Raw genomic sequence first — 19,889 nt, forward strand, 5'->3', positions numbered from 1 at the left:
TAGTGGATGAATTTTGTAAAAACGGATGCAACCTCTAATTTCTTTAAAAAAAAAGGCTGTAACCTCTCATCCACACTAGACGTTGTGCTTTATTCTTGCAGTTGTTTCTTCATCAGTATCTTCCTGTTGCTAGACAGGCTCACCCGTAGTTGTTAGAGACTTTTGTATATGTACTTAGAGAATCACAAAGTTCTCTGTTTTGTGTATTCCCCAAAATCTGGCAGATGTCCTGTCCATCATATTAAGAGTGGATCATTATCAATGGCACTCTAAATATAGTGGAAGGAAAAACTGCCACTATTTGGCACCATTTCCCCTCTGCCAAACTCTAAATAATACCCTAAGTGGTGGACTACTCCCCTCACAGCAAAGTTATTTTTGAATTAAGAAAAAATCTTGCCTTAGCTTTTGTTCTCCCATTGAAATAGTTAACCACTATGACTTACCCTATTATAAAGCAAGAAAAAAATGTCCCACTAAAAAATTATTTTGGGGACATCTGAATGGATCACATGCAAACATAAGGGCACTGACATGGACAAAGGTTATACATTCCATAGTGCAATATATGGCAGCATAAATAAACAAAGAAGCCAAAACAAATAATGCCACAGAAGGGTGGTACAACTCTTTAGAGGGAATCATATGGCTAAACAGTACCCACTCCCTTTATCAGTCTATCAAATTCTAAAATAAAAAGCATACCCGACAAAAACTAAGGAAAAACATTTCATAGACCACACTCTATGATTTGGAGTGTCCAAGCAGACTAAACACATGCATGAGACCCTTTCTAATAAAGTGCAGCTATTTAAAAGCATGCAAGGTCTAGATTAAATCAAATAAGAGCATGCACTCTAATTTAATCTAAACAGCCATTATAATTTAACAGGAATTAACAACAAAGAAACGATCCTCAACAAACCAAAACCCTAAAGCAAGATCTAAAATCAAAACTGTGAAATTGTTTAAAACATATTATTTTATGTATTTAAGTTACTTTTCAAGAAAATTATTTTCTCTAATTGCAGAAAATACACTCCTGTTATTTTTTTAAACTAATTAAGAACTATATGCATACAAGGGAAAATGATGCACTAAATAAACAAGTTCAAAACATTGTATACATCATAAACACACATAACTATTACACGCAATTAAATATTAAACATAAGCCTCCCTATAAGCAATTAAAAAAGATAAAATGTACAAGACCTTTCTGCTAAAGTATACAATACATAAAACATGTTAACAATTTAGCTATAAACATAAGTCCTATACACATGTAAACACATTACTAATTGCACATAATATTAACAATTGCACACATTAGTACAAAGTAAATAAAATAAAATGCCAGTACTCACAGTTTGGATACTTTAGAAAAGGAACTAGGATATTCTTCCATGGCAGAAAATCCAAAAGGTATAACCCCACCCACCTAAAATTGAAAAATCCTTTCCTCCAAAACAATTATACTTGAAGTTTCTTTTGAAATCCATCAATATCTGCAAACCCCAAAAATGATTTAAAAAATAAACCCAAAAAGTAATGTAAACTGATAACTAGAAAATAATATTAAACTTGTTAAAAATATAGCATCACTACAATCTTCAGCTTCATTTCAAACCCCAAAATACACATTACTTATTAAGCAAGCACTTCACAATGATTCAACAAAGATACACTACTTACTATTAATATACTATTATAATACAACTACAAACAAATTATACTCAAATGCACTAAAACAAAATCCAGCCAACCCATACTATCCACATATATATAAATTAAACGTTTCTTACCTGATCCAAAGAATGAGGACTCTGAAGCCACATTTCTCGATACATACTAGGTGATATCATGAAAAAAAAGACTTTCCAATAGAATTAATTGGGAATAAATTTGTGGTATACTGAGAATGATTAAGAGACAGAAATACATTGCAATCAATGCAAACATATTATTACAATGTTCTACAGTTTTAAAAACATGAAATACATTTTGTAAAATATGTACTTTTTTGAAGCCCAAAAAAACCTACAAAAACACTGTAAAAAAAGTGCATGTAATAAACTGTAAACATTTAAAACATGTTTATTTCTACAATGTTAATACACATGTTTAGTTAACTGACATACAAAAGATGTTTAAATGTTTTCTTTTATGTAAAAATGTTATCTAAATGTTTTAAAATCTTCTGCTATTGATTTTGATGAGAAAAAACTGTAAACGTAGTGTTACCCTATTTTTCTTTTATTACAATGAAAATTTTTACTTTTTTATTTTTAACTATTCCTAATAAATATATCACCAATACCATTATTATTTTTTTAAATTATCCAAGGTGTAAAATATTATTTTGTTAAGAGACTTCTACTCTAGTTGCTCTCTTATTGCAGAAAAAGCATAAATGATGGGAGCAAGTATATTGTCCTATCTCCAGTCAAACATTGGGGGAAATGCAAAAATGGGGGTATTAAGATTCCATACTTTAAGTCCATTTCCACAAACACTGCGGTAAGTGCAGCAATTGAAGGGATAAGATTTACTGTTCTAAATCCTGGTCTCAAAAATATTTTAGACAGTACAGAAATAGTGGGAAGCAAATATAAAATTCTAACGGTTGTTCTACAATCATTGAAGAAAGTGCAAATATTATGGAGGGGATTATGCACTATTCTAACTTTTGTCCTACAACCTTCTAATTTCTATGGGATGTCAAAGAAGTGTACATTTATCTAATGCAAAATGATCAAAAGTACTCTGTTGTTTCTCAAAATCTTTTTGTGTAACGCTCAAAGGCAAAGTTATGCATGCAGAACTTGGTTATGCCGTTCCCCATGACACAATTAAAACATATGAACTAGCTGGTGCGCAAAACACACCAGTCCCAAGATGCACTGCCAGACAGCATGAATTCAATTTCAACGAAGTAATCCAAAGTAATCAGAGTTTCTCCATCTTCTGCAAAAGTTTCAAAGCCTGTATAGAGAAAACATAAATCCAATCTTCAAATGTTAGAGAAATGCCTATCCAGGCTTTATTTCACATCATGTCGAAATTCACATTTTATCCTGGGTAACCAAAGTGACATATACCCAATGCATTTCAGGAAACAAGCCCTTCCTCCAGATATAACTATGATGTAAATAGAGGCCCATCAGCAAAACCTCAAAAACGTTATGCAAGTAGCCAAAAGTAAACATTTAATCATAACATGACATTCACTGCATTTCAATTGTGCCATTAACTGCATTTAAATTGTGAATCCCCACCAAAACATCTTATTGGTAATTGAATCAGAAAATGCACAATCACATTAATACCTACAAGAGAACAACTAACCAATAATCCATGCTCCATGCACCCCAAGCACAATGAAAATAAAAATGTAAATAATAATGAGCCCTGTAGTAAATCATTTAGTGAATAAAAGTAACCAAAGACCCAAAACATGCAATAACCTGTACCTACCCGTGCACTCCACTTGCATTGTATATAAAGAAAGAAGTGTACATTGCCATGTCTTCCCCTGTCTTCTACATCTGTGTTCCTGGAGCTTAAATTCTGAATTTTCTGACCACAGAAGCTGGTCTTAGGAAGCCTTTAGATTCTCTTAGCCCACAGGTCAGTATGCAACCCATTCTGTGGCTCACCTAAGCCCATGAGTATCTCCACCAAAAAATATCTTTCTTGTTCGGTTTCAAAGATGGATCCACAGTGAGTTTGACATGAACGGGTGAGGAACATTTTTTGAGTGGAACAACGACTGCCCATGAGGAGGTGTAGGTAATGGTCAGAGTAGGTGGTTACAGTTGTGCCTTCCAATCACCAGCCTTTAGTCACAATGGAGATAGTGTGACTCAAATGAACCAGAGGTTTCAGACAGGGTTGTGCCAAACAAATTTTCATAGGCTAGTAAAGTGTCCACAGTAGACACTCCGTTCAGTGTTATGCCTCTTATGTGGGTCTTGGTGCAGCAATATAATGATACAACATCGCATGTCATATCAAAGCTTTCTAGTGTTGTTGCCAGTCTGCTTCAAGGCCAAGCCCCACCTTCATAAAGCTGTATTCCTGTCATTCTTTCACAAACAATGATTTGATCACCATAACTTCAAAACAAAATCTTTTCTTCAATATCACCAGCAAGTTGGCACTTCTCACTGCTTGAATTGTGAGTTATTTGAGGTTTTGAGACTTGAAAATGAACATGGGGACTTTGACTGACATCAGAGACTGTCAGGACTACATTTAAAAGATCTATTTAAATATTGCTGGGTCTTTCTGATTAATCAGGTACAGTTTCTGCAGGAAACAGAATTATTAGGTAAGAGGGGTCTCTGTATTGAAAGAAGTTTAGGGATTGGGAAGAACCCCAATAAGGGTTCCTCTTAAATCTTCTCCTCCAAGATGACCAGGGACTCAGCCCTGGTCCAGATCAGACAGGGGAAGAGATAGAGGACGATTCCAACCAGGAAGGCTCAGAGGAGCAAAATGACAATCCTGGGGAAGGTACTTCCACAGACCTATCTGCCAATAAGCCCCCTAGTATAACTGGTAGTGGGAAGGATTCACACACAAGTAGGGCTCCCTTCACCCCTAAAGACCAGGTCACTAGAGTGGCCCCTGTTAGGGATAGGTCTGCCTCTGCACACTCTCGTGTTACCTCTGTTTCAGAGGCTTCACATAATTCTAACCCTGAGGGCCAGTCCCTAGATAGGAAACTCAGAAAGCTGAGGTTAGAGGAGGCCAGACTGAGGCTAATGCAGCAACAGTTGGCCTGAAACAGGGAATCCCTGACTGTGGAGAAAGAGAGGCAGTGGTGCTTGTCCCCAAACTGCCTAGCAAAGAAGGAAAGAGAGAAATTCGGTTTTGTGTGGACTATAGGGGTCTCAATACAATAACCAATACAGATACTCACCCTATACCAAGGGCAGATGAGCTAATATATACACTGGTTTGTGCCAAATATCTAACCACTTTTGACTTGATTGCAGGGTATTGGCATATCAAAATATCAGAAGATGCTAAAGCAAAAACTGCATTTTCTACCATAGGAGGGCATTATCACTTCACAGTGATGTCCTTTGGTTTGGAAAATGCATCTGCCACTTTTCAGAGGCTGGTGAATACAGTACTCCAAGGTATGGAAGCTTTTAGTGTAGCATAGTTGGACGATATTGCGGTCTTTAGCTCCACCTGGGATGATCACCTGGTCCACCTCTGGAAAGTTTTGGAGGCCCTGCAGAAGGCAGGCCTAACTATCAAGGCTTCAAAGTGCCAGATAGGGCAGGGGAAAGTGGTTTATCTGGGCCACCTGGTAGGTGGAGAACAGATTGCACCACTGCAGGGGAATATTCATACCATTATGGACTGGGCTCCCCCTATTACTCAGACCCAGGTCAGAGCCTTCTTAGGTCTCACTGGGTATTACAGGAGGCTCATTAAGAACTATGTCTCCATTGCAGCCCCTCTTAATGACCTCACAAGCAAGAAAATGCCTAAAAAGGTATTATGGACAGCTAGCTGTCAAAAAGCTTTTGAGGAGCGTAAGCAGGCAATGTGCTCTGCACCTGTCTTAAAGAGCCCAAACTACTCCAAAAAATCCATTGTTCAAACAAATGCTTCAGAATAAGTGGTAGGGGCTGTACTATCACAACTGAACTCATAGGACCAGGATCAACATGTTGCTTTCATTAGCAGAAGGTTGACCCCCAGAAAAAAGTGTTGGTCTGCCATAGAAAGGGAGGCCTTTGATGTGGTCTGGGCACTGAAGAAGCTGATAACCTACTTGTTTGGGACTAAATTTATTGTTCAGACAGACCACAAACCTCTATTATGGCTTAAACAAATTAAAGGTCAAAACCATAAATTGTTGAGGTGGTCCATTTCCCTACAGGGAATGGAATATACAGTGGAACATAGACCTGGGAGTACCCACTCCAATGCAGATGGACTCTCCAGATATTTCCACTTAGACAATGAAGACTCATCTGGCCAAGGTTAGCCTTATTGTCCCTCGTTTGAGGGGGGGATTGTGTAGGAAAGTACAATCTTCCTTGGCATGTAACCCCCATTTTCACCTGTATGTCAATATATTTTTGCCTGTCTCACTGGGATTCTGCTGGTCATGGCCCCAGTACTCATAGTTTATGGCCTAATGTGTGTGTCTGTATAGTGCTTAACTGTGTCACTGAGGCTCTGCTAACCAGAACCTCAGTGCTTATGCCCCTTCTGCTTTTAAATTTGTCACTATAGGCTAGTGACTTCATTTACTAATTTTTATTGACACACTGGACCCCCCTTATAAGTCCCTAGTATATTGTACCTAGGTGCCCAGGGCATTGGGGTTCCAGGAGATCCATAAGAGCTGCAGCATTTCTTTTGCCACCCATAAGGAGCTCAGACAAACCCTTACACATAACTGCCATTGCAGCCTGCGTAAAATAGTGCACACACTATTTCACAGCCATTTTCACTGCACTTAAGTAACTTATAAGTCACCTATATGTCTAACCTTCACTTGCTGAAGGTTAGGTGTAAAGTTACTAAGTGTGAGGGCACCCTTGCACTAGCAAAGGTGCCCCCACATAGTTCAGTGCCATTTCCCGGGACTTTGTGAGTGTGGGGACGCCATTACACGCGTGCACTACATATATGTCAATACCTATATGTAGCTTCACAATGGTAAAGAGGGTGGGCGTCTCCTACACCCCAGGCACCTCACCCTCTGCCCCTGTTACCTCTGCTGCCCTGACTGAGGAGGCTATTGACCTCCTGAGCAGTATCTCTGTGGGTCAGAATGCCATTCCGAATGCCATCCAGGTGCAGGGCAGCCAGCTCCAGCTGATAGTTGCATATCTGGAAGGCATTCATTGTGCCATGTCTGGCCTACAGAGATCTTTTCAGGCTCTGGCCTCCTCCCCGAGAGCAGCCTTCCAGTCCTCACAATCCTTCCCCCACCACCTACCTCTTCCCTTCCAATTTCCCTTGTCCCCCACCTGTTTTAGGCAGACAGACACATCTCACACACTACTTCAACACACACAAGCAGCACACATAAACACAACCACCACAAGACACACCGGCACTCAAGTGCTCCATAGTCACTCACACACACCACAATGCTCACCATTCCCACAGACACCACCCCCACCCTCACCGAATCACACACCACAGACACCACACCCACAGTCACCCCTCCAACACCCATAGGTACAATCACCACATCCACCATACACCCAGACACCACTCCAACACCCGCAGACCCACACACCACAGACACCATTTCCCCAGAAACCACCCCAATATCCACAGGCACAGCCAGTACACACACCATACCTCCAGACACCACCCCAAAACTCGCCGATCCACACACTACAAACACCATATCCCAGACACCACTCCAATACCCTCAGGCACAGCCAGCACACACACCATCCTCCCAGACACCACCCCAACACCCACAGAAACAGCCACCAAAGACACCATACCCCCAAACACCACCCCAACACCCACAAACAGCCACCACACACATTATACCCCCGGATATCACCCCAACACTCACAAACACAGCCACCACTCCCATATTACCCAACATCTCTACCTCACAGCCCCACAAGAAATGCAAACACCAACACTCACACATGCAAAATACACCACCCAAACCAAAGCATGCCTCATACATGGACAAACCAGCAGCATTAACACCCACAGCTGAAACACACAAGCAGTTCCTCAAACTCCCAACCCCTAATCCCTTCGGAAGTCCCTACCCATTTTCCCCAAGAAAGTTTCTGTATTAACCTTGCCCTTGTGAGCCACACACCCCTCCCAAAATCAAAAGGCCCCCACCCGCTGGATTACACAGAAGTTTATTTGGTTATTTGACTATCAATACATAAATACAATCCAAACATAATAAAAGCATAAAAACAGTAAAAGCGATATTATAAACATATACGTAAGAAAATAGACATCAAAGTACTATATACATAATACTAATTCATGAGAAACTACCATTTAAAAATCTTCTTATATGCTTTGAGGTTCCAGGGATTTACTAATACAAGTATAAAATACAATATAATGATAAAAGTTAAGAAACTATGCTAGGAAAAGAAATCGTAGAGCTACTATTTTAGAAAACTCTTCCTTATATGCCATGCGGCCACAAGGAACTTGCTAATCACAACCACCAGGGATTTTGAAGTACTACTCCTTAGAATTCTCATCGCTACCTTATATTGGGTCACCCCTAGAGCACGGCAAATGTTGCAAATCCACTTGGATCGAGGAGCAGAATAGGCTGGACAAAAAACAAGAAGTGCTCCTCAGTTTCCGGACTACCAGAACAAGCGGGGCACAATTCTGACGAGGGATCAAACCCCCATTTGCTAGTCAGAGATAAAAAGGGAGATTCCCAAATCGGAAACGATTATACAACCCTTTCCCCCGCAAATCTGAGATAAGGTCTAAATAAGGTTCAAATTGAGGGATCGATTTAAAGTCCATAAATGAGGCAGTCAAAAGACCATCTAGATTACTACAGATTAACTCATTCCTTACACAGGACCAATAGGATGTTTTCACAATGAGACTGTGTGACTTCTCCAAACCCTGTGGATTTTCCCACAAGCTTTTCAATCCCAAGATGTGGAACCATTTGGATACATGTTTGACCCATGGGATGGAAGTCACATTTGGTCACTTCAAAAGGTCGCAGAAGGAATCTCTATATATAACAAGTTCTGGAACCGTCCAAATTCTCACCCAATATAAAAGCAGCTTGAGAATAATCAGATCCATTATACATTTGAACCCCAAGTCTAAAAACAAGGGTTTTAGTGGGGTACTCTTAGGACAAGCAACTAGGGCTCTAGCAAAATTATTTTCGCCTACTGATATTTTGCTACAATCTGAGAATCCCCATATTTCCGCACCATAAACAGCTGCCCCCTGTGCTTTGGCCAAGTAGATTTTAATGACAGGAGAAACTGCTTTGGACGCAGAGCTTTTATAGAAGCGCAGGATAGCGGCTGCTCTGTTTTGAAGGAGCCCCATACTCTTCCCAATCTGGTCCTCCCAAAGCATATTGCTTGAGATCCTTACTCCTAGATAATCAATAGAATTAACCCTGGTCAATGCAGACCCACATAAGCTAATTTAAAAAGGCCCCCACCCACATCCTGACCCATCCCTTTTACATCCAAGTCCTCCCCTGTCGCACCAGCCCCTGAAACCAGCCATAGCCATTCTCCGAAGAAGCCCCCCCTCCAAACATTGAGTCCACCCCTCCCAAAGTTAAGTCCACCCCTCCCAAAGTGAAGCCCACCCCTCCCAAGCCTAAACCTACCCATCCCAAATCCGACCCCACCTCACCCAAGGATGATCCCTGAGGTGCCTGCGTACCCACTTGTTGCCCCTTCCTGTTAAGATTCTTTGGCAGTGATCAGAGTCAAGCTGGTGCTCAGCACTGTGGAGAGACTTTCTAATGTACTGGCCAATGGCCTTTAATTCTCATTATTCTTGAATTATTAAACCAAAGGTGTTTTTTTGGCTACACATTTGTCATCTCATTACTTTTCCACCTCTGTAAGATTCACCCTTATTGCTGCTTCATGTGCTGTGGTTGGCAAGATCTGACTTTGAGGGCAGTGCTGGTGTCAACCAGGACAAGGGTAGATGTCACTGGATGTATATGAGGGTGGTAGGACAATTGGGGTGTCGTTTTGTGTTTTGTCTGCTATGGTAAGTATTTCATCTTGGCTTGGCCAATGTCAACGTGTTGTGCCAGATTTGTCCATCTGATTAGATTGCACATTTGTAACATGTGTGCAAGCTAGAGTTTTGTTCATCCACACAAGGAGGGTGTACTATTGTGCTACCTTCTTGTACATTTTACAGACCGTGCGTCCATTTTCATGTGTGTAGCTTTAAGCTACTTCATCTACATGTGACCCATGCTGTTGCTGTTGTATTTGCTTTCCTGGCTTGCACTTACACATTTGGTACATAGGCACGGCACTTGGTTCTACAAATTGTTGTCCATGTGATACATGAAGGCCCATTTTCTGTGCATATATTGTTTTATGGGCATGTGCAAAGGAGTGTGGCGGTGTAGTGTCAGCGACCTGCCCTAAGGGGGCGTAATGTTGCTGCAATTGGGTCATACTTTGTGCTCAACTCTGACCCGGGAGGACCCACAAAATCATACTAGGTTCACAGAGCTCTACCCCATACCAGGTCTATGGCAGCGCATCGATTTGCTGTTGAGTTTGGAGTATTTTTGTCTTACCATCGGTTGCTTCCACAGCAGCTTTGATTTTGGGCTCCATCTATCAGCGGCAGCAGTGGGAGAACCTGACAGATTGGCTCCATGGCAACACAGGATGTGTGATGCTACCTGCAGGTGAGTTCTTACCTTTAATGCCGCCGCTTCCAGCAGCTGGGATGTGGTGATTGCACTGTCATGTTGGCAGAAGGCAGCATCATAATCTGTCGGGCGGAAACAGTGGCTCTGACTGCCTCACAGGCCTGACTCGCGACTGAGGTGGTCTGCACTGCCTGGCAGTGCTGGCGGGACCAAGGTGGTCTTTGGTCTATGGAACTGCATGCATCGTAATATGGTGGTCTGACCGCCAACCTGATAGAGGGCTGACTGCTGCTGCCGCCAGGCGGCTCATGAACCACCAAACAAGTTATCAGTCCCAAAGGTCCTGATTACGAGTTTTGCAGTCCATGGACTGCCATGGTGGTGGTCAGACTGCCATCAAGTTGGTGGTCGGACCGCCAGATTATGAGTCATGCTGGCCCATGGCGCAAAGACTGCTGTGGTCCCGCCGGCACCGCCAGGCAGCACAGACCGCCACAGTCACAAGGCTGCACAAACAGGACGGCGGAGACTGTATTTCCACCAGACACAATATGAGGTTGCACATCGCCACTGTGACTATAGTGGTCCAACACCACATCTCAGCAGGTGAAAACGGGGCATATAAAGGGAGACATTCACCTGTAGCAAGCCTTACACGTCTGGTGGCACCATGGAGTTCATCACACATGTCCTGCCACCGCTGCTGCTCATCGAAGGTGCACAAAAATCCAGGCCGCCGTGAGCGCAACGGACTGTGGGTACGCACACTTTCCTGTGTTATTAACCATACCAACAGATCATTTCACCATTGTCCACTTGATATGGGGGCCACCCTACCGGCACCAAATACACATGTCATTGTGTCCCCGGTCAAAATCATACACAAAGAAGGACACATGCACTACAGGACTACACAAAATCACACGTCCACTTATGTCAGACACAGGGACAGTGAAGTGTACACAACATTGTCTCACACAACACCAACAGCATACCAACATCACATCTACAAATACAACTCACACACTCACATTTCTCACATGCCATGAACTGTCATCCCATTCAACACACAAATGTATGCATGTGGCATGAAACACAAACAACACACTGAGTAAATAACCCTGCAATGGACACGCTCATCACCCACATTGCAGCACAATGGAAGGACAATGGGATGCACAATAATTCGAAAGACAAATATACAAACCTCACAATGAAAACAACTCCTGCACAATTGGGATGGGGCCATCAAGAACACCCAGGGAAAGAGGCTGCACTAGGACACATATCACCTTGCAACTGCCCATAAAACACGGGGCTTCAAACTGGAGGTGGACCCCGCAGGAAGGCCTCAAGTGATCCCAGAGGGGGCGCCAGGCTCTGGCCAAAAGATGCATTATACAAATAACAGTGCTTTGTATTAAGCAGAAACATGTTATTGCATGTTTTAAAAAGTAACAGTACTTAACTGCAATGTTTAAATAAGTCTAGACATATTTAAACATTGCCATATTTATAAAATATTTGTGAACAATTCTGAGGGGGGGCAATGATTTTTTTTTACGACTAGGGGGGAGCGGCATTCAAAAGTTTGAAGACCACTGACATAAAACAACATTTGCATAGGAACTGGCCCTTCAGGTATCTCCGAGACAAACGGTACTAGACCCAAATTACATGACTATCTGCACAACGTGGAAGTGCAAGTAAACAAAGCTCATATAACTCTAACTGCATGGGATATACCTCTACATGAAGTAGTTGTAAATGGACACATGCACAGCCTAATGTAAAGGTAGCACATTTGAGCACACTCCATGTCTGCACAAACAAAACTCAAGCTGACTCACATCAGATGAATACATAATCCATATCAGGGAAATACTTACATACCAAACAGTACACAATGCCATGACACCACCATTGTATTTACACCCACATATCCATACACTCAACATATACTTGTCTTGGGAGACACCAACACCATCCGCAAAGTCAGATACTGTAGCAAGCAGGCTGTAACACATGGAACTGTAGGCAGACAACACAAGTTACTCAGAAACAACATTTGCAAGACAAATGTATCTCATAAACACTAACTGTTTGGGTATGCTAAATTAAAGATAGGAAAAGTTCAAGGCTATTGGCCAGTCCATGTGTGTTGTCACAGGCATATCATGGTGCAGTCACTTGACTCCTAACTGCCAGGGAACCTCCACAAGAAGGGGCATCAAGTGGGCTGACAGGCAACTCAGTGATCATCTTTGGGGGGGTTGGATTTGGGAGAGGGGCTTGGTCTTGGGAGGGGTGGATTGCTTTTTTGGAGGGGTGGGCTTTTTCTTGAGGAGTATGGGTGCTTGCGGGGGGACAGGAGAGGCCTTGGAGGTGGAAGGGAGGGGCTGGGAAGTGGGTCAGGGCCTCTTAGGTTTGGGCGGTATATAAGGAACAGGGGAAAGGTCAACCTGAAACAAAAAAACTTTCTTAGGGACACGGAACGACAGCAGAAGGGGTAAAGATTTGGAGGTTGAGGGAGTGGTTGTCTGTTGTGTCGGCGTGGATGTTAGGGGTTTGTGCTTCTAGGAGGTATGCTTGTGTTTGGTTGGTGTCTGTTGCATGGGTGAGTGAGTGTGTTTCTGTGTTTTGGGGGTCTGGGAGGGAGAGGTACTGAGGATGGAGTGGTGGATGTGTGTGTGTCTGTTTGGGTGGTGTCTTTAGGTATGGTGCTTGTGGTGGATATCTGGGTGTCTGTTGGGTGGTGTGGTGTCTGCGGGTATGCTGGGTGCAGTGTGTGTGTCACAGACTGTTGTGGTGGTGCCTGTAGGTATGTTTGTTTTTGTGTATATTATGCTTATGGTGGTGGGGATGTTTGGGGAAGTGGTGACGGTTGTTGTGTCTGTGGGTATCTCTTGTTTGCTTGCATGCCTGTGTGTTTTGTGGTGGTTGTGTCTGTGTGTGCTGCTCTTGTGTGTTGAGGTGGATGTGTGCGGATCGGTCTGTTTGCTTTGGGTATGTAGGAGAAGAGGGAATTTGGATTGGGAATTAGGAGGTGCAGGTGGGACGGAAGTGGGGTGACTGGCTGCTATCAGTGTGGAGGCCAGAGCTTGAAAAGATCTTTGTAGGCCAGACATTGCACCACACATACCTTCCAGGAATGCATTTGTTTGTAGGAGCTGGGTTTCCAATCCCTGGATGGCATTCATCCACAGAGATACTTCTCAGGGGGTCAATAGCCTTTTCACTGAGGGCAGCAGGGGTAACAGGGGCTGTGGCGGAGGTGCCTGTGGAAAAGGAGACGCCCATTCTCTTGGGTGAGCCGGCACGGCCAACTGGGTGGGGAGCGACAGGGAGGGGGGTGATAAAATGGGTGTGGTGGACAAAGATGGTACAGGGGTGCCCTGACAGGTCCACCACCACTAGGGAGTGTCCAATGGAGGAAGAATATGCTGAAGGGTATGTTCTGGACTCCCCGAGACACTCCCCTCGCCCTCCCGGCCACTGGGTCCCTTTGTGTCAGTGGTGTCTTGACCTGATTTCCCGTGGTCAGATGCTTCCCCACTCCGCAGTGCCCCATCTCCTTTGCTTGTCAGTGCTGATGCTGCAAATGCAAAGAAAAGTGGGGTCATCACATGTCCGTGATCACACTTCAACAACAGCTCTGATTAGCAGACATCACCATGATATCAAGTAGGCCCCAGCAACAAACGCCACGTAAGCAGCCCATACATGTGCTATACCATATGCATGCATGCCATCTGAACTGTCAACAGTTGTCCACAGGAAAATCAGGATCTCAGACAACTACAATTGCATGGCTGAAGTTGTGCAATCACAGTATTCATTCAACAAGTAGGAGAACTTTTCACCCTCAAAGCGTTGCCCCATGGAGCAGACCTCAGTTACCTGTTGTCATACAATAGTAGGCCAATGCCAAATGCATTTGTACAGATCCCACACAAGGTCATGCACACATCTATCTGTTACATACAAAATGATCAAACAATAAGAAATATTGCTCCAAAACCCTGTCATGTTGATGACAAAAGTACAATAGCCTGGAGAAGGTGATATGGAAATACTCATGTCACACTGGAAATAGTTCCATTATTCACACTTCACCAAGTGATATTTGTCCCAATAGAGTCATGGAAGTAATACTAATGTTTCTCAGATATGCCACACATGTGGCATGGAAATGGACACTGTAGACATCATGTACAATATGTCAGGGAGAGATGTCCCCAAAATCCACAACACAATAAATCAACAAGCCCCAGAGTAATCATCAGTAATTTCTGGCACCCCTTACAATGACATACTCTGAGTGCATCAGGAGATGCAAATAGTCCCTTAGATGTTGGAGAGGCCCAGTGATTTGCAAGTACTTGTTGAAAGTCCTCAACATGTTGCCCAATTGGAAGCAACATCACTGTCTCCATTATGGTCTTGCAGACAGAGATGTCTGTCTGTGGATGAATGCTTGTACCCAAACACATGGGATTTCAACATAACTGCAAGTCACTCCATGATGCATGCCAACAGTCAGGTCACAAACCTTACCCCTTAAACATGTGCAATGCACTGTTCCACATGATGCCACATCAAGGACATAGAAATGGACATTGTGACTTAAAACGCTAGGCCTACCTGTCATGTCCTCCATTGCTATTGCAGTTCTACATTCCAAATGACATGCTATGATGCTATGACGCATGAGGGAATGTGTCAGCCAATAAACAATGCTAGCGCACTGCTGTCTGTGGCGTAACATGAAATGTACCCCCATTGAAAATGTCCTATTGTACACATGGTTTGCCATGCACATATATGTGAGGGATTACAGACACCATGCCATCAACATAGGTAGACGGTGCATGAAATAGCAGCTTACAAATGTTTTTCAAAAGAGAAGAGGACACATGCTGACATGTCAGCACAAGGAATGTTGGCAACAGAGATGGCACATAAATCATGTCAATGGACATTCCTCAATTACCAAGGGAAGGTATTGATCTATAGCTGCACCAAAAGTATAGTGTATGCTCTGTCACATGTGCGATGGCCATCTTCAAATTACAGACTGCATGGAGGCACCAGCATCCATCATACACTGAAGACAACTAGCCTCTGGGTGGCAGATGCCAATATACTCATTTACCCAGACACATGGCTGAGGACAGTGATCCATCACTTTCTTACCTTTGGCCTGTAACATTGAGAAGGAGTGATATGTTGCATAGAATTTACACACACTACACCAAACAGTAGTTGATTGATCAATGTACACAGCCATATGCCATCACTGGAGAGAAAATGGTTTGTGGATTGTACACAGTTGTGTCCTAGGTCCTGGGCCAATAGGCAGGGCACAAAAGTATACAACACAACATGTCTACACAAACAATCACTCATCTACTGTGTGACACTTGGCTCATCCCTAATTGTCAGGGGTGGGGGCTGTCAGAACCTAACACATTCACTTGGCAATGTGATAGGCAGGAATATGCCCAGTACTCAACCCCCTTGTGGTTGCTGTGCTGCCTCAAACATCCAAGCTCTTGATAGGTCCACGGCAGAATGCAGGCCATGAGGGGCGTCATGGTCCACTGCACACACCGCCCTCATAGGGAGGACATTCCCAGTTTGACCTCAGCAATTTTCCTGGCCCAGTGTCTCAGGTTCTCCCACCTTTTGCTGCAGTGGGCACTCCACTGGCTGTGGACCACAAGGGTGCGCACCTTCCAGGCGATGGCACTCCATAGTGTTTTCTTTTGATGGGCATTGACCTGCATGGATGCAAAAGACAAATCAAGAGATCATGTTCACAAGTTTCCTCACAAATAGTTGAGTGACATACATGTCAGTTCCATCAAGCTAGGACTTTTCTATTTGTCAATACTCATCAAGTGTGACACACATAAGCCAATAAGTACAAGGATGTGACTACAAACAGATATTTTTCCATCTGCAGACTAACACACTACCCTGCGCATGGCCTACAATGGCTAAGCAAGATTACTGATATCAGGTAGCCTATGCTTTAGCAACCTGCACTGTGATCTGAGCCACTATGAAACACTACACACCTATGTGGCTTCTGAAGGGTAAACTCCTTAGGAATGAATGGACCAACAGACTCACACTTTGTGAGAATGACTCACTGCATGCAGTCCCTACAGGCAACTGCCAGGGTACAAACTCCAAAATAACACATGAGTAACAATAAAGGGACTGGCATGGTGAGTACAGAAAATGTATTCCCTGTCCATGTGTGGACATGTAGAAAAACCAATGCAGACTCATGCCACTTCATGGGGTGGGGTTCTGTGCTAGGTACCTGTACCACAGAACACTCCTTTGTAAATATGGCTTCCTACTAACAAAGGCATCCATTGTACAGTTTCTGCTATGTGACCAAGCTACTGGCTCATATATTATGGCCTCCCAGGAATCAACACACTGGGGGTGATTCTGACTGTGGCGGGCGGCCTCGGCCGCCCGCCACAGTCCGGCCGACAAATGACCGCACCGCGGTCAAAAGACCGCGGCGGCCATTCTTACATTTCCGCTGGGCCAGCGGAAATGCCCCTGCAGCGAGGATGCAGGGGTGCGACGGGTGCAGTGGCACCCGTCGCGTATTTCAGTGTCTGCTTTGCAGACACTGAAATACTTGGCGGGGCCCTCTTACGGGGGCCCCTGCAGTGCCCATGCCATTGGCATGGGCACTGCAGGGGCCCCCAGGGGCCCCGCGGCACCCCCTACCGCCATCCTGTTCCTGGCGGGAGACCCGCCAGGAACAGGATGGCGGTAGGGGGGGTCAGAATCCCATGGCGGCGGAGCGCGCTCCGCCGCCATGGAGGATTCTCCCGAGCAGCGGAAAGTCGGCGGGAGACCGCCGACTTTCCGTTTCTGACCGCGGCTGAACCGCCGCGGTCAGAATGCTCGAGGGAGCACCGCCAGCCTGTTGGCGGTGCTCCCGTGGTCGGTGACCCTGGCGGTCACCGGCCGCCAGTGTCAGAATGACCCCCACTGTCTGCACTGTGGCACTGTCAGTTATGCAATACGCGTGAACAGGACAAATATGACCTGTGGGAAGGTGACAACAGAGCTGTGGGAGCAAGGGACCTGTCATGAATGCAAGATGTTAAGTGCACATATGGACTAGATTAATGATTTACCTCTGTACACATTCATAATCTAATCAAGGGAATGAGGTATTCAGGGCAGGTGTTGCCACCAGAGCCTCATGTAGGCCACATGACAGGATCTGCTGGCACAGTGCCACAGTTGCATAGCCACAGTGACTCTACAATAGCGTGGACTAGTTCACATAATTGGAGATATATGTGACAGGCCCTGATCTCTTCAGGCTGAGCTGACCGAACCTACGTGGCACTCCATTCCCATCACTTTCATGCATGACAGTACATCATATAGCCAACAGAAATTTGGCATGTGGTGTGTGTGGGTCCAGTGAGTCATGATATACCTTCCAAACAACAGTTTAGCAAAGGCAGATATGGTTTGAATTATCTGTGGCATTATACACATTGCTCACATGACTCTCAACTGACTCATACAACATGCATACTCAGCTCATGCTGTCATGCACATACATGTTGTCTGACACTTACAACTTAACATAGGGCACTGGCCACCAATGCCTGTGCATTGTCTCTCCCATTGATGCAACACAGACTGTAACAACAGGCATGAGTAGTCAAACTAGCACACATGGGCACATTCTAGACTGTGAGGAGGGAATGGATGGTGAAGTACAGTGAACATTTTGCACTACTTAACTGCTCCTCTGGTGAGCCATATAGCTGTCTATACAAGCGTAGGACCTCAGTCACTAGCCTCTCCAGCTCCTCTGGACTTAGCATGATTGCTCCCAGAGGTGGCACATAGCAGCTCAGGCTGTGGAAGTCTTGCTTGCAGCAGTGTCAGGTGTCAAGTGAGTGATTCTTCAGAAATGGCGGTCACGTCCGCCACGTACGGAGTTGTTACCACCGGCGGACACAGCCATTTTCCCATAACCACCACTGGCAACAACATTAGCCTGTGGCTGTGTCTGCCACATTTGCAACTGCCTACCGCCATGACGACTCCCGCCGGCAGTCAAGGGTGGTTCCTAATGTCCAGTGGAGTCAGTCAGGCAGCCAGCATTTCGTTGGCCTGCAGTGCTGCACTGGGCTGTTGAAACTGTGTCACACCTGAAAAAATGTATTTTTAACCTCACAACCATGCTTATCCTGTTTTGTCATGTAGGTCTTACTACTCAAACACCAATGTAGTTTGTTGCAGGCCACAAGTGACATTTAACAATGGGGCACAGTCCACCACCACCAATGGTTATTTTGGCAGTAGGAATACCCAGTCACATTTCAAGGGGCAATTGTGGTGCACATCTCTGAGTTTTGTCCATATACATGTTGTGACCACATGTGACCCTTGTGTTATATGCAGCTGTGATGTGTACTGCTTGCTTTGTCTATCCATTCAGAAATGCCTTGTCACATGATATCATTGACATGCATCATGTATGCTGCTGTGGACATACTGACTAATGCTACAAATCTTGTCTTGTCATATATAGGTCCCCAGGGATGCAACAACCTCCTGTCTACTGTCCACTGCCAGACCTTCAGACTATGGAAGAATGCCACATCATCCTGCTCCATTTTCTGAATAGGCAAACAGTAGTGGACATATGTCATCAATTGGAGTCAGATCTGATGCCAGCAATTAGTTATCCAACCTGCATACCACCCCTTGTACAAGTCATGTCAGTATTGCACTTCCTAGGCACAGGGTCCTTCCACCATACAGTGGCCCTATCAACTCCCCTGTTGAAACCTATGTTCTGCCTGGTGTTGAAGGATGTACTCTCAACAGTGTTAAAACATCTGGACAGCTATATCCAGTTTCCCTTATGTGAGGATGTAACCCATGTGAAGGCTGACTTTTATGGTTTTGCATGCATCACACATGTGGTGGGGGCCATTGATGGCACACATGTAGGCTTGGTTCCACAGCAGGCCAATGAACAAGTATACCACAACAGAAAGAACTTCCATTCCATCAATGTGCAAGTTGTATATTTGATGGATCTCTACATTTCATAGGTCTGTGCCTGTTATCCAGGTTCAGCCCATGATTCATTCTTAATGCAGAAGGGCACCATACCCCAGCTGATGTCAGAACTGTACCCAGAGAGGGCCTGGCTGGTTGGTAAGGCACAGCTATCCTGATTGTGTGTGTGCAATGTCTGGTGCTACAATCAGTAAGTGAGTGTCTCATTGTTGCACATATGTCCCATGCCTTAACAGGAGACTCCGCATATCCAAACCATCCTTGGTTGTTGATGCTAATAAGGAATCCAACTACTACGCCAGGGGAAGTTCGCTTCCATGAGGCCCATGGAAGAACAAGGTGGGTAGTGGAGGCTTTTGGGCTCCTGAAGACCAGATTTTGGTATCTGGACAGGACTGGTGAAGCTCTCCTCTGC

The sequence above is a fragment of the Pleurodeles waltl genome, chromosome 11 (assembly GCF_031143425.1).
Source record: "Pleurodeles waltl isolate 20211129_DDA chromosome 11, aPleWal1.hap1.20221129, whole genome shotgun sequence".
NCBI lineage: Eukaryota > Metazoa > Chordata > Amphibia > Caudata > Salamandridae > Pleurodeles > Pleurodeles waltl.